This window comes from Panthera onca, chromosome A1, assembly GCF_046562875.1.
Source record: "Panthera onca isolate mPanOnc1 chromosome A1, mPanOnc1 haplotype 2, whole genome shotgun sequence".
NCBI classification, from domain to species: Eukaryota; Metazoa; Chordata; class Mammalia; order Carnivora; family Felidae; genus Panthera; species Panthera onca.
In genome coordinates, this window is record NC_138339.1 from 44,662,578 (window position 1) to 44,679,153 (window position 16,576).

A 16,576-nucleotide genomic window follows, 5' to 3' on the forward strand; every position below is an offset into this window, starting at 1 on the left:
TTAGTGTTTTCATTACTTTTGGACGTATCCCCAGAAGTGGAATTTCTGGATAATATGGTAGTTCTAATTTTCATTTTTTGAGGATCCTTTATACTGTTTTCCATAGTGGCTGTACAAATTTCATTCCCACCAACAGTGTACAGGATTTCCTGTTCTCCAAATCCATGCCAGCATGTGTTATCTCTTACCTTTTTTTTACAATGGGCATTCTAACGGGTGTGGGTATCTCATTGTGGTTTTAATTTGCATCTTCCCAATGACTAGTGATGTTGAGCATCATTTTATATACCTGTTGGCCTTTTGTATATATTCTTTGGAGAAATATCTATTCCAGTTATTTGCTCATTTTAATTGGATTATTTATTTATATTTTGCTATTGAGTTCTAGGAATTCTTTATATGTTTTGGAATAAACCCCTTAGTCAGATGAATGGTTTGCAAATATTTTTTTCCTATTCTGTAGGTTATCTTTTCACTTTGTTTATGGTTTCCTTTGTTGAGCAGACATTTTTAGTTTGACATAGTCCCACTTCTTTATTTTTGATTTTGTTGGTTTGTGCTTTAGGGTCATATCTGAAAACTCATTACCAAGACCATGTCAAGAGGCTTTGCTCCTGTGTTTTCTTCTATGATTTTCATGGTTTCAGGTCTTATATTTACATCTTTAATCCATTTTAATTTAATTTTTGTGAATGGAGTAAAGTAAGGATCCAGTTTCATTCCTTTATATGTGAATATCCAATTATCCCAGCAGCATTTATTGTAGAGATTGTCTCTTACCCATTGAATATTCTTGACTTCTTTGTCAAATATTAGTTGATCATATATTCTTGGGTTTATTTCTAGGCTCGTGATTCTGTTTAATTGGTCTATTTGTTTCTGTGGCACTACCATACAATTTTTTTTGACCAAAAAAAAAAAAAAAATGGCAGGGCCATTCTATACTGAGGAGTTTGAATTTCATCCTGAGGGCATGGGGAACTACTGAAAGCTATTAACAGTGATATGATTGTATTTAAAGTTTAGAAAGATTGTTCTGGTAGCCCAATGGGGGAGTTGAGTGGAATAGAGGTAAGACCAGAGCTTGGGGAGTATGTTAAAATTTCTGTTGCAGTTACCCAAGTGATGAATGACAGTAATGCAAGCAGTAGTAGGGGCAATGGGAAGAGGGGGATGAAATACCAAGGAATTGAAATTATAGTATTAAGTATTTCTTGGATGTGTGTGGGGAGTGAAAGAAAAGAGGTTAAGAATACCATTCAGATATCTCTTGAATGAGATGACCACTACAGGAAAGATGCATGAAAAATTAAATGTGAAGGAAGGAATGATTAGAAGTATACAACAGTACTGAGACTATGAGAGTATTGAATTGAAAATTGGGGAAGTCTTCATGGAAGAAACGGTATTTGAGAAGATCCTTGAAACATGGGTAAGTTTTTATATGGAGTCAGCTGTTCTCCTTATGAGGAGGATGATGGTGTTTAAAAATGCTTGGTCTAGAGTAATACGTCTAAGGGAGTCATTCTTTGCTTTCATAGATAGGTACGTGTTGGTAGTTCAGTGCTATTGCCATCCATCCCCTTATTTGACTGTGATGATGTTCTCAGGAGAAACACATGATAAGTAAAATGATCTCCTTTTCAGGGGGAAGATGCCAACTCTTGGGTAAAATGATGCTTCCAAGCTCCCCACTTTGTCAGGAGAAGAACCATGGCTTGAACCCACATGGCACTGAGTACAAGGCATCATGAAGCTGGATCCAAATGGAAAGTTAACCAGTTGCTGCTCACCTGTCAGGTAAGGATCTGAATTGAAATACTCTCTCAAATAAGAGACATTTTTGCAGTAGAATCAAGTCATGCTTGAACTGTATATCCTAGAGGCACAAACCCTGAAATCAGGATAGCTGAGTGGGAGTTGTAGAAGGATCCTCAAGGACACTGTGAACTAGACACAACTAAGGAAGGGCTTGAGTGACCTTCATTCTTTTGCTCTTGGGAAACAGTAGCTTGCATATGGCCATTTGGAAAGATGTACCATGAATCCAGGTATTAAAATTCTAATAATTGTTATAGTTATAGTGCAATAGAATTTTATTTTATTGCTCAAATTATTCAATCTTTGGCCATTGGGAACTTTTCCGATTCTCTTCTGTGTTCTTTTGACATACCTTCAGTATTGGGGGTATTTATTTATTTTTAGCACTTGCTTGCTTTCTGGCACTGTAAGATGTTTCAGGCTCATCTTGGAGATTTCCTGCCCTGTCCTAGAATCAGTCATTTTTACAAGGAGGTTTGGTTCCTCTTTGTTTGTTTATTTTTTGGTTTTTTGTTTTTTTGTTTTTTTGGTTGTTTGTTTTTGTTTGTTTTTGGTTAATGATATTAGAAACCAAGATCTGGGTGCTAGATACTAGAAGTACTTTTTGCAGCTAGGGTGCCATAGCTTCCAGCTGATAGAGCAAGGAAATACATGTGTGCATCCTAATTGGTGTATGTATGTGTATACACACACACACACACACACACACACACACACACCTACCTATAAATACCAATATATTTAACCATCTGTGTCTATATTAAACTGAATAAAGGTTATACTGATGTCTCTAACTTGAATCCATTATACACATGTATTTTACCCTCCTGCCCTTGATTATCTGTAATTTTTTATTTCAACCAGGAAAAACCAGGCTCCCACCATTTGTGACTCAGTTATTTAATTGTTCAATTCCAGTATATGTGCTTAATAGTTTCAGAGCTGACTTCCCATGGAAGAGAAAAAAACTATCGAGTAGAGGACAGTGCATATGTATATAGTTCCTTTTGCCTCTGCTCTTACAGACTGCACTAATTGTTAGGTAGGTTTATCTCATCCTCATGACTGATGTTGCTTCATACATTTGTACCACAGTTAGATTCCTTGGCCACATTATGCCTTCCATCCTGAGATTCCCTGATTATCTAAATCATTTTTTAAAATTTGCATATGTTACTTTCAGTCTTTGTCCTATAAAATTTTATAGGTTTTGACAAATACATTATATATCCACCATTACAGTATAAGACAGAATAGTTTCACTGCCCTAAAAAAAAATTCATTGTTTTAATCCTCTACCTCAAACTTCAGGAAAGAAACAACTTATGTGTTTACCAACTCTATGATTTTGCCTTTCCATAATGTCATATATGTTGGGATCTCCTGGGCCATCCCCAAGTTTGATGATTCAGTAGGAGGACTCACAGGGCTTAGCGTATAGTACTTACAGCTAAGATTTATTACAAAATACAAAAGAGAGACTACAAAGTAAAATTGGCAAAAGGAAAGGCATATGGGGCAAAGTCAGGATAAAGGCACAAACTCTAAGAGTTCTCTCCTAATGGAGTCACATAGGGTGTGCTTAATTCCCTCAGCAATGAGTAGGACAACATGCATAAAATATTGTCTACCAGGGAAGCTCACTGAGTCAGGGCATGACTCAGTGCCCAGGGTTTTTCAAAGAGGTTGGTCATATAGGTATACTCTGTATAGCATGTACCAAAGACCTGGACTCATGCAAGGAAAGATGTCCAGCTTACACCACATTGTTTGCACAACAGTTTCACAGTGATTCACTTTTATGAATTTTTGGAATGGTGGGAAAACCCCTGAAATCCAAGTCCTGAAACACCAGCCAAGAAGCAACCTTGGAAACAGGCCTTTCTAAGGATAGCAATCTTAGGCCTTCTTTGTTAACACTTGTATTTACGTCATACAGATGAAGTCATATAGTATGTAGTCTTTTCAGACTGACTTTTTTCACTTAGCAATATGCATTTAAGATCCATTCATGTCTTTACATGATTCAATAGCTCAACCCTTTTTATCACTGCATAGTATTCCATGTTTGGACATACCACAGTTTGTTTATCCACTTGCTTATTAAAGGACATTTTGGTTGCTTCTGGTTTTTAGAGTTTATTAACAAAGCTTCTCTAAACATTTGTTTACAAGTTTTTATATGGACATGAGTTTTCTAATCAGTTGTGTACCTAGGAGTGTGATTGCTTGATAGTGTGGTAAGATTATGTTTAGTGTTACAAAAAATGACCATACTGTTTTCTGAAGTATTTGTAGCATTTTGCTTTTTTACCAGCAATCAATGAGAGTTCTCATTGCTTTAAATCCTTGTTAGCAATTGGTATTATCTAATTTTTAATTTTCATTTCAGCCATTTTAATAGTGCATGGTAGTAACTCCTTGTTTTAATTTGGATTTCCTTAATGGCAAGTGATGTTAAAAATCTTTTCTTGACATTCTATATCTTCTTTGGTGAAGTGTACATTTACACATTTTGCTCATTTTTAAATTAGGTTGTTTGTTTTTCATATATGGGTTGTAAATTTTTGTATGTGTTTTGAATGCAAATCCTTTACAAATATACTCTCCTAGTCTGTGGCTTCTCTTTTCATTACCTTAACAATGGCTTTCATGGATCAAAGGTTTTAATTTTAATAAAATCCAACTTATCAATTTTTCTCTTTTCTAGATCATACTCTTTGTATTGTATCTAAAAACTCATCACCAGACTCAAAGTCCCTTATTTTTTCTTCTAGAAGTTTTATAGTGTTTCTTTTACATGTCTATGATCCATTTTGAGTTAATTCTTGTGGGAGATATAAAGTTGTGAGGGCTCTGTGTTGGTTTATTTTTTTGCATATAGATGTCCAATTGTTCCAGCATCGTTTGTTGAAAAGACTATCCATTCTCCATTGAATTGCCTTTGTGTCTTTGTCATAAATCAGTTGAGAATGTTTGTTTGGGTTTATTTCTAAGAACCCTATTCTGTTGCAGGCATCTGTGTTTCTGTTCTTTTACAAATAGCACACCATCTTGATTACTATAGTTTATAATGAGTCTTGAAATAAGGTATTGTGTCTTGAAGCTTTTCTTCTTTGGTATGGTACTATGTTGGCTACTCTAGGTCTGTTGCCTGTCTGTGTAAACTTTAGAATTAGTTTCTTGATATTTACAAAATAGCTTACGTAAGTATATTTTTATTACAGGGCTTTGCAGAACCGTTAGTATATTAAAGTGCATTATGAATATCTGAGAAGAATATACACTTTGCAGCATTTCCCAAACTTACTTGACTTCAGTGTTCTCCCCTTGCCCTCCCACCCCCCTCCCCAAGACCTATATTGCATGACCTCAGAGATAATTTCCTTCTTTTGATATAAGCAAAAACTGAAGCTCACAGAGGAGAAAGTATCTTGCTCTAGACTAGGTTAATAATTTTATTAGGATCAAGGCCTGGGCTAGAAACCTGTTTTTTGTTTTCTGGCTATAATTATATTTTGGTCATATACATACATGACATACATCTCTATCTTCAGATAATTTTGTAGTTAGCATAAAAACTCAGAGAAGCATAATATTAGATATTCTCTGTCTTGAAAGATTTCAGTGCTTCATGCTACATGAATGGGTTTTCAGTCAACTTATTCTCTCAAATAATAGTGATTACATATATTACATAGAATAATTTTTTTCTTATTCTGATTATTTAAAATTGTACAATTTAGTATTGGGGATAATAATAACATAAATCTTATTATCCCATGCTTTTAAAGTCTATTGGAAAAAAAATAAAAAATAAAGTCTGTTGATACTCATTCAATAAACATGGTGGGACTGGGGACATACTTGTTGAAAACTATGTCAGTGTATTGAAAATACTAAAGTAGATCTGAAGCCCACCAATCTCATAGAGCCTTTATTAGCTTTAAAATTCATTCCCTGACTCTTCTCACTCTCACAGGCTCACAGGCTAAGTTTTGTTCCTCTGTTTACTGAAACAGAGGAGCACTAATGAGTGAATCTGAAAGGCTTTCCCTATGAGGGTTAAATTATTGGCCTCTCAGTTAAGTATTGATTCTCTTTAAAAGCTCCATCTGAAGGATCACTGACATGATCGTCAAGGTTCATGGGCTAGATGGTTTACAGAAATGACAAAGTGTGTGCCTCTTTAATACCCCAGCTCTCTGCTTGGTTTATGTCTTTTTACATTATGTTTTGGGAGTGACTTGGGGGCAGTACCAATGGTCGGTTCTGTTGGCAAACTTGTAGCTTTATTTATATAACTGGATTAACAGTACCTAATCATATTCTGAGCGAGTTATTTATATAACTGGATTAACAGTACCTAATCATATTCTGAGCAGTTGAATGCTAGCACTCAAAAAAGGTATGTCCAAATCTAAAGACTTGGTACCTATGAATGTGACATTACTTGGAAAAAGGGTCCTTGCAAATGTAATTAAGTTAAAGAGCTCAAGATGGGATCACCCTGGATTATCCATTGAATTATCCCTAAATTCAATGGGCCGTGCCCTTATAAGAGATAGAAAAGGAGAAGGCACTGGGAAAAGAGGAGAAGGCCATGTGAAGATAAAGGCAGAGGTTAGAGTTTTATTGCCACAAGTCAATGAATGTCTGGAGCCAACAGAAGCTGTAAGAGGCCAGGAAGGATTCTTTTGTAGAGGCTTAAGAGGGAGCCTGGCTCTGCTGACACCTTGACTTTGGACCCTTGCTTCTACGACTGTGAGAGAATAAATATCTGTTGGTTTAAACCACCAAATTTGTACCGATTTGTGACAGCAGTCACAGGAAATGCACCTTATCTTCCAAGATTTCCAACTTAAGTTTTGAAATATTCAGGGCATCTTTCTGGTAGCTTAAGGTTTATCTACCCACAAGGATCATAAGGTGGAAGAGCTCCGTGAGGGCAACAACATCTGCTTTAACTCATCATAGTGTCCACGTGCCTGGATAGCTCTTGGTGTCATCATAGGTGCAATACTGTAATTTTTAAGAAATACATATTTGGCCAGTGAGATGACCAGAATATATTTCTCATATATATTTGGTTTTTGTCCATCGTTCCTGGCTCACAGATCCTAAAACCTTTGGGATTTCCTATGATGAGAGCTTCGAGGTGTCTTTGTTAAGGTAATCAGGTGACTTTTGGAAAGCACTCAACTAACCTAAAAATGGGGGCCTGGCTGATGGAAGAGCCAGCCTCATGATTAGAGGGTTGGAACTTTCAGTCCCTTTGCCCCCCACCTGTGGGAGGCTGGAGGGTCTGGGGATTGAGTTCATTTGCCAGTGGCCAATGACTTCATCAACCATGCCTATGTAATGAAGCCTGCATAAAACCTAAAAAGAACAAGATGCTTTGGGGTTGGTAAATGCATGTAGGTGCTTGGAGAGTGGCATGCCTGGGGACAGCATGGAAGCTCCCTGCCCTTTTCTCACATCTTGCCCTATGAATCTCTTCCATCTTGATTTTTTCTGAGTTATACCCTTTTATAATAAACTGGTAATCTAGTAAGTAAGGTGTTTCTCCTCTAGCAAATTAATTGAACCTGAGAAGAAGGTCTTGGGAAACTGATCTATAGCCAGTCAGTCAGAAGTACAGGTAACAAGCTGGGCTTCTGACTGGCATCAAAAGCGTCTGTAGGAGGACAGTCTTATGGGATTCAACCTATGGGATCTGATAATATTTTCGGGTAAATTGAATTGAATTCTGACTTTGAGAACTGCTTGTTGGTGTGGGGAGACGCCCTCTTCCAGAAAGCAGAAGTGACTTACCTATATGTTTTTAATTTATTTATTCATGTTGCCCAATTCTTGGGTTTATTTACTTATTTTAACTTGATCATCTTGGCAATGGAGAGAAACCCATGGATGATAAAATATCCATGTCTGTAAGTGGCTGGTGACCGGTTTTACTCATAGATATGAAATGTATATATTATTTTACATATTATTGCCATTTAAACTTTTCACTCTTAGCCCTTTGGAAAGAGACTTAAGAGTGCACTGCTGATTTCAAGGCTCTCAGAGACTGTAAACAAACCCTAAAATCATAAAAAAATCTTGTGGTTTTGTAAACATGCCATTGAAATACAAAAATAGCATTAGGTTTTGTTCATTACTTTCTCTTCATTTTATTGTCATGATACAATTTCCTGCACTTTTGGAATAGCTAAGTAACTATCTACCTTTTTCTAGTTTAAACAATCTGTTCTACATATAAATAACTGAATCTTCATACGTCTCAGCTTTGATTATGTATTTCCCCCACTTAAATGCTTTATCTTGTCTACAAATGTCTACAGAGGGAGGCCCAAACCGCTTAACCTGGACCTAGCCAATCTTTGCAGCTTTATTCCTACCTCCTGCTTATTAAAAGTGCAGAGAGATCCTCCTGACCCATAGACAATGCTTTTCAAACTTTAATGCACGTATGGTTCACTTGGGGGATCTTGCTATAATGCAGATTCTGATTCAGTATGTCTGGGGTGGGAACCTGGGTTCTTGCCTTTCTAACAAGTTCTCAGATGAAGCTGATAAAGCTAGTCCAAGAATGACACTTTGAGTAGCAAGACTCTGACAATATGCCCTTCTCCTATATGCAATCATCACATTTTATCGTTCTGTGTTTAGTAAATCTCTTTCCCTTACTGGTGATTGTGTCCCGGAGGACCATAGACCATATTGGACCTATTAGTTTCACTGTTAAATCCCTTAGCACCCATCAAAATGAATCTGATATTCTTAATACTCTGCATTGGACAGGGCCTAATTTCCCCCTTTTCTTTAAGCTTCAGGCAGTGAATTGAATCCAGAGAAGGAAAGTGACCTCTCCAGGATAACATTACGAATTTAGTGGCAAAGCTGGGGCTAGTAACTGGTCTCTGAAATAAATACCTACTGTGGCACAAAACTTCAAGTAAAGTTCTTAGGACAAGTAGCACATTATTCAGAACTTGCCCCCCAGGTATTGGATACTTAACATAGAACTCCCACTGCAAGCCCTTTGGCAAATTGCAAATGTCTGAGAGAAGACAAGAAATACCTCTGGGGCATTTCTCAGAGTCCATGGAGGCTCCACAATTAGACTAACAGCTTATAGGATAACTAGAGTGTAGCCAATTGAGAAGGATTGACCTAATTCTTCCTTTTTAAGTACCTTAATTTTATGCATCAGGTAATTAATTGAATGACTTAGTGATTACAGATGCTTTTTCTATCTCCAGCCTGGAATGAAAACAAGTTGCATCAGAAATGTAGGTGGGAGTGGGAGAGATCAGGGCACGGGCCACTTGATCAGAGCCTGCACAGATCCCATGCTGTAATAATAATAAAAAAAAAAAATTACTGTGGTCTTTATACTTATCTGAGTAATGTATTTATCTGCCTAGTAGGAGGAAAATACAGGTAATGCCCCAAAATAACTTCTAGGACTAGACCCAATTGACAATTGGGGCCAGATGATTCTATATTTTAGAGAGCTATCCTGTCTGTAGGATGTTTAACACTTCTTGACTTCTACTCACTAGATTCCAGTAGCCATTCTTCCTCTCTCCACCCTCCCACCCCAAGTTATGACAATGAAAATGTCTCCAAGCATTGTCAATTGCCTCCTGGACGAAAAAGGGAAAAAAATCTCCCAGTTGAGAACAAGTGGACTAGACCATTGGTCAGACTAAGTATGTCTACAGGGCTGTTGCATACAGCTACACAAATTGTATAGTAACAATTCCACAGAGTGCCATGCTCATAGATTTCAATAATGTTTGGGGCAACTTTTTTCAGATTTTGATAATATCTGCAATCCAAGGTTTTGTCCTTTAATAAATTTTTTTATAAAAAATATTTTAAATATTTATTTTTGAGATGGAGCACACATGAGTGAGGGAAGGGAAGAGAGAAGGGGGGACAGAGGATTTCAGGTGAGTTCTGTGCTGACGGCAGAGAGCCCAATGTGGGGCTCGAACTCGTGAACTGTGAGATCATGATCTGAGCCGAAGTCGGACGCTTAACCAACTGAGCCACCCAGGTGCCCCAGTAATGATCTTCATAGAATAAGAGCCTTCCACATTTAAATTCACTGGTATGAATTTGCAGAAGCTGTGTGCCTATCAGAATATCTGATGACTTTAATGTCTAAGAGGATAATCCATTGGTCACCCTGATCTCCACAACTGTTCTTATCTTCCAGCCCACCTCATCCTAGACCTTGTTATCATTAGTAATTGTATCACCTCTGAAATTGTCATTTCAAATATCTTTCTCTCTAATCACAAACCTTTGTGCTTCTGACTTGATTTCTCATCTAGTTCTCCCAACAATATTTAGACACCACCTATGTCTCTAATACATTTGATGTCACCATTTTGCATCGCTGACAATGTCCCTCTTATGTTAGTTGTCTCTTTACCCAGTTCAGATTTACTTGTCCATCATGGTGATCATTCCCTTGTAAAAGCCCTCAATACCCTTGCCTTACCAACCTTGTAATGTGTTTGCCTGGCTAAACCCAATGCAGATTGAATCTAATTATTTACCTTATCTGTATCCGTATCTAAACAGATGAACATCTGCACCTAAGTGGAAAAGACACATACAGTATAGTGATTAATCCACTGCAGTTTAAATTCAAGACCGCAAACCTCAAAGGGGCACTCACGTTGCCTAGAATTCACATCCTGGTGACTTTGTTTTCTCCTCTCTGAGACAACTCTCTCAGATGTCTTTCACCCGCTCAGAAGTATTACCACACTTGTACCCTCACTCTTATCTGATAACTTTGCCTCAAAAACAGAAGCAGAGGGAACTCTCATATACACGTTATCAAATCCAGAACACATCTTTCTTTGGACCCCAATTCTCTATCTTGTATCTTTTCGCTCCCTCTGTAAAGGGCCAAGTCTCTCGTCTCCCAGCTTCTGTAACTTCCTCAAGCATTTACCTTCGGTAGTTCCCCCATCCCCTGCATTACAATTTCTTCCTTTTAACAAAATCATTCCCATTGCATATAAATATACTCTAGTTTCTCACATTTTACATTACCCTCTAACTGTGCAGTTTCTATTCTTCTATCATCATATTTCTCTCTTCCTCACCGTAAATTTTGAAAGATTGGTCTACTTTCATTCACTGGATCTGGGTCCTTATCTCCCACTGTGTCTTCATCCACTCCAGTCTGGCTTTTACCATTGCTGCTTCTCAAACCATTCCTGTCTATGGTCATCGTGTTGCCAAAACTAATGGACACTTCTCTGAACTCCTTATTCACCATTAACGGTAGCCAGTCTCTCCTTCATGAAACCCTTCTCCTTGTGTCTAGGATGTCATCCTCTCAAATTTCTTGAATCTTTATATATTTTTATTTATTTGTTTATTTGTTTGTTTATTTTGTTGTTGTTGTTGTTGTTTCAATCCTACTTTTAATTGTTAGCGTTCTCCACTGGTTGGTCCTAGACCATGCTCTGCCTATACATTCTCCTACAATGATCTCATCTACCGCATGGCTTTAAATATCAAATGGATGAAGGACTTCATCAAATCTTTAGCCTGTATTCTTTTCTGTTTCAGATTTATATATCCATCTGACTCCTTACTATGTATAATTGCATGTAAGATGCCATTTTCAAAACAGAGTTTTGGGGGGCGCCTGGGTGACTTAGTCAGTTAAATGCCTGACTCTTGGTTTCAGGTCAGGTCATGATCTCATATTTTGTGGGTTTGAGCCCTATGTTGGGCTCCCTGCTGATGGTGCAGAGCTTGCTAGGGATTCTCTCTCCCTCTCTCTTTTCCCCTCCTCTGCTTGCTCTCTTTCTCTCTCAAAATAAATAAATAAACTTAAAAAAATTAAAGCAGAAAAAAAATATTGAATTTTTCTTTCCTCTCCTTCCATGCCCCTCCAACTTTCTCGTATCATTAAATGGCACCTTCACCCACCCAAGTCCGCTCAGAACCCACTCAAGACGAAACCCCAGGAGTCAACCTTGATATGTTCCTTACTTTCATTCCCGACTTAGAATTATGGTGTTTCATTCTGTTTCTGAAAAATATCTTCTTTCTCTGGTCAAAGAGCAACAGTACCAAAAACTTACTAAAGGTGACAAGACAGATTTTATTCAGGCTTTATTCAGCAGGGGATAGAAACTCTAGTATAAACTGAGCTCACCTCCAGTTAAGACAAAGGTAACTGAGATTTTTAAAGTGATGACAGGAAATAAGGAAGGACCATGGGGAAGTGAAAGGAGGGTGATAAAAAGGGACTGGGGGCTGTGGGAAGTGGAAAATTACAGAAAGGAGTAAGTGGAGAATTACCAAAAATGATTTGGCAGTGTGAGTTGGAGCAATGCACATTTTGTAGTTTGGCAGCATTGTGTTTTCTGTGAGTAAAGACTCAGCAATGGAGCTAGGGTCACCTTTAGGGACATGGCCTAGTACAGGTAGAAGCCAGGCTCAAGTTTAGCCAAATCTCTTAGCATAGTGTTTGTGCAAATCCTTTGTGCCACAAAGGAGTTTATAGTTCATACCCTCTTCATTATTACCACCGGATCCTCACTTATCCTCTGGACTTAGGAAGGAGCCTCTTCAATGGTCTCCTTGTATATGTTGTTGCCCAGTGCCAGTTAAATCATGTGTTCTTTGGCCATTAAAGACATACAAGTCAAAACCACAATGACATACCATCACATACCCATTGCAGCGTATGAAAAAGACAATAATGAGTGTCAGTGAGGGTGCAAAAAAAAAAAAATGTAGCCTTCCCAGTGCTGGTGGGAACATAAAATGGCACAGTCACTTTGGAAAAATTTAGCAGTTTCTTAAAATGTTAAACATTGAGTTACTACATGACTGGGCAATTCCATTTGGAGATACCCACCCAAGAGAAATGAAAACATAGGTCTACACTAAAACTATACCTGAATGTTGTTACCTGTCCATTGTGGATCAGTATAGCGGCTCTGCTTCTTGCTGTCCATTTGAGAACATGGAATGATGAAGCAGCTACCATTCCTACCAACAATTGCTAGTTGTTGTTCCAGAGGGAAAACATAACTGTGGCAGATCTTACATCAGCAATTAGGTGATACGTATTACTTCTGCTCTGAATTTAGAGGCTAGAATTAGTCACAAGTCCCCATCCAATAGAAGAACAAAGAAGGATAATCCTTGGAGGTAGAGAACCAGAAATGGGCAGCAAGCGTACCAGTGACTCTGTTGTCTGTGCCCTGGGCTTGGTATGATTTCTCTTCAACTCTGTGCAGAGCTGGCTTCTCACACTTCTCACACTTTAGTTCCCAAGACTTCCCTGAGAGCACTTCTATAACAAGTTCATCCCAAGCAGTGCCTCTCCCTCTTGTGCAATCCTTTTGAGTTCTATGTCTCCTCCTCCAATGTGTTACGACACTGCTTAATTTGTGTTTTGAAATTGTTTGGTAAATTTCTTTGTCTGTTTTCCTATGTATTAACTCTTCCCACTACAATGTAAACTTTTGGAGGCTGTAATTTGTATTCTCTGTTTTATTCATTACTTAATCCCCAGGTTTAAGAGCAATGCTTAACAAGCTCATAATAGAAAATCAATAAATATTAACTAAATGAAAGAATGGACATTTTTTTTACCTCCATCTCATTTTTTATGCTGTTCCTTCTTCCTCTTCTTTCAAACAAAATACTATACATTGCCTAATGTTCAGCTTAATTTCACCTTCACTATAAAGCCTTTGCCTAATTAGAGGTAATTTCTAACTTAACCATGCTCTCAAAAATTTTTATTTTTTTCTTTTTTTTTAATAGAAAATACCCTTTTACCTTTGTAATTGTATGCATGACTCTCCATTATTTCCTATTCCATACTTTGAATTAGATTTAAGAACCCTATTAAAACTAAATATTAGGTCTCATAAGTATTTTATATCCCAGTGCTCAGCTCATTTAACAAATATTTACTGAACATCTGTGTTCTAGGCAATGTTCCAGGTGCTGAGGATAAAGTAGTAAACACACAGACAGAGTCCCTGCCCTTGTGAGACTTATCTTTTACTGGGACAGACAGACCACCCCACAAATAAATACATAAAATTATTAAGATGTGATAAGCATTTTGAAGAAAATTAAAGTAGAGTAAGGGAGATACATAGCAAAGAGGGAGTGTTGGTCAGGGAAGGCTTTTCTGAAATGTGATATTTGAATAGAGAGCTGCTGAAATGAAGATGTAAGCCATAAAACATCTGGGAAAAGTATGCTTTGGGCAGAGAGGACAGCAGGCACAAAGGCCATGAGATGGTAATGAACCAGAAGACTATTATGTGGATGGAGTGGAATTGGGACCACATTTCACGCAGGGCCTCTCTAGGCTGCGTAGTAGTTTTACATTTTGTTAGTGTGCATTAATAGATTTTGAACAGATCAAGATTCTTTAAATCATCAAATCAGCTCTCACTCCATGTTCTGTGTAGAGAATAGTCTGTGGGGAAGGAATGTGGAACCAAAAAAAAAAAAAACCAGTTAAGAAGCTGTTTGATAGATCAGACAAGGGAGGATTAGCATGATAGTGAAGAGGTGTTTCATAAGTGGCTGCAAGATCAGTGATGAGTGTAGCATCCAGGGAGCCAGGTGAAGAAAGTGTTTCTTTCTTTCTTTTTTCCTTTTTTCAAAAATGTTTATTTATTTTGAGAGAGAGAGGGAGAGAGAGAATCCCAAGTAGGCTCTTCACTGTCAGTGACTTAAGCTGGAATCAAGAGTCAGACGCTTAACCACCTAGGCCATCCAGGCACTTCAAGAAAGTGTTTCAATAAGGAGGAGGACCAAATAAATGAATGCTTTGGAGGAGCTGAGCAAACAGAGACTTGCTAGTCATTGGTGGGCTGAATAAATATGGTTTCCCTGGAGTAGTACAGACAAAATCCTGACCAGAGAGATTCCAAGAAAAGATGGAAGATGAAAAGTGGGGGCAGAGAATATAGACTGTGATGGAATTTTACTATAAAAAAGGAGCGGATAAGTGGAGAAAGAAAGTATTATTTTGCATAAAAATGATTACTTAATGGATTGAAATTCAAAACCAACACTTCTAAGGAAAGATAGAAGGCAATGGATTTATTGATAATTATTGGTCACTCACTCTAATCTTAAGTGGAAGCTTGAGGTCTTTCAGTTAAGAAGACCTCCTCTCTCCACTATCTTCTCTTTCTGCTTCTTTAATCTCTCTCTGTGCTGGGGGAGGAGAAAGAACTCACTATGGATCAGGGATGAAAGGGACTCTAAGGACCAGCCAGCCCATCTTGCTAATAGTAAGTTCTAGAGGAAAGCAATAAAGGGAAAACCTGTAGATTTGTCCTAGGCGAAGTCTCTCTTGTCCCTTTTAGAATTTCTCCTTCTTATTCCCATCCTTTCTTGGCCATGATATTCTTTTTGGGTTTCTGCCCAGTGCTTTTGAATTTCACTTTCCAGAAAGCCGGTTGTCCTGGCCAGAACTCTTAATTAAAGATTGAAAAAAAAATAGAGAGAGGTGGGGGAGGAGAGAGGAGGATAGAGGGGGGCAGTGAGAAGGGAGGAGAGAGAGAAAATTAAAACAATAAAAAACAAGGCAAAAAACCAACTCTAATTGATTCAGTTTAGAATGAGGAATCAATTCTTTTTGTATTTTTCCTTAGCAAAAAAAGATCTTAATTTTTTTTAATGTTTATTTATTTTTGAGAGACAGAGAGACAGAGTGAGAGTGGGGGAGGGGCAGAGAGAGAGGGAGACACAGCATCTGAAGCAGGCTCTGGGATCCGGGCTGTCAGCACAGAGCCTGACATGGGGCTTGAACCCACAAACTGTGAGATCATGACCTGAGCTGAAGTCAGACGCTCAACCGACTGAGCCACCCAGGCACCCCAAAGAAATAACATCTTAAAAATATATGTATATTATCAGGCTGTGGACAGAAGAAAATGTAAAAAAAAAAAAGAAAGAAAGAAAAGAAGCAATCCTTTGACTGTTTTTAGTTTTTACTAATGGCCAGCAAACATTAACTTATGGGCCATGGGGCACCTGAGTGGCTCAGTCAGTTAAGCATCTGACTTCAGCTCAGGTTTGTGGGTTTGAGCCCCGTGTTGGGCTCCACACTGTCAGTGTGGAGTCTATGTGGGATTCTCTTTCCCGCCCTCTCCCTCTCTCTCTGCCCCTTCCACGCTTGTGCTTTTTTTCTCTTTCTCTCTCAAAATAAACTTTAAAAACAAAGCAAAATAAACAAAAAACCAAGAACTTATGGGCCAAACCTGGCTTACTATCTATTAGTGTAAATAAAGTTTTATTGGACCATAGCCATGCTAATTTGTTTACATATTGTCAGTGGCTGCTTTAATGCTACAACAACAGTGTTGAGTAGTTGCAAAAAAGAATTAGTTTAAACTGTTTTTTAGTTCAAAATCCTAAAATGTTTAGTATCTGGCCATTTTCAGAAAAGTTTGCTCACCCCCTGGTCTGTACTAACATTTCCCAAAATTGCCTTCAGTGACATTACCTCAGTGGTAATGAACACACAGGCATGGAAACTCCAAATTAAACAAGATTAAGCTTATTTCCTCACTGTAGGACTTTACAGAGCCTTTAATATTTCACTATGGATGTGAGTCTCTAAAAGGGGATAAAATGTACCTTGCAGGTTTCAGAATAAAGTCTTAGAGAATTAAGATGGTACAATGGTTTTGATTTCTAAAAATGCCTAAATTCTGGCCTG

The 16,576-nt window shown here is 37.9% G+C and overlaps 1 long non-coding RNA gene across 1 annotated transcript in view; it reads left to right on the plus strand.

The window, feature by feature from the left end:
- Nucleotides 1-16,576, plus strand: part of LOC132680880 (uncharacterized) — a 126,394-nt gene that overhangs the window by 86,083 nt on the left and 23,735 nt on the right. The window contains exon 3 of the long non-coding RNA XR_009610740.1: nt 1,648-1,800. This is a non-coding gene — a long non-coding RNA (uncharacterized LOC132680880). The remainder of the gene's footprint in view (nt 1-1,647; nt 1,801-16,576) is intronic.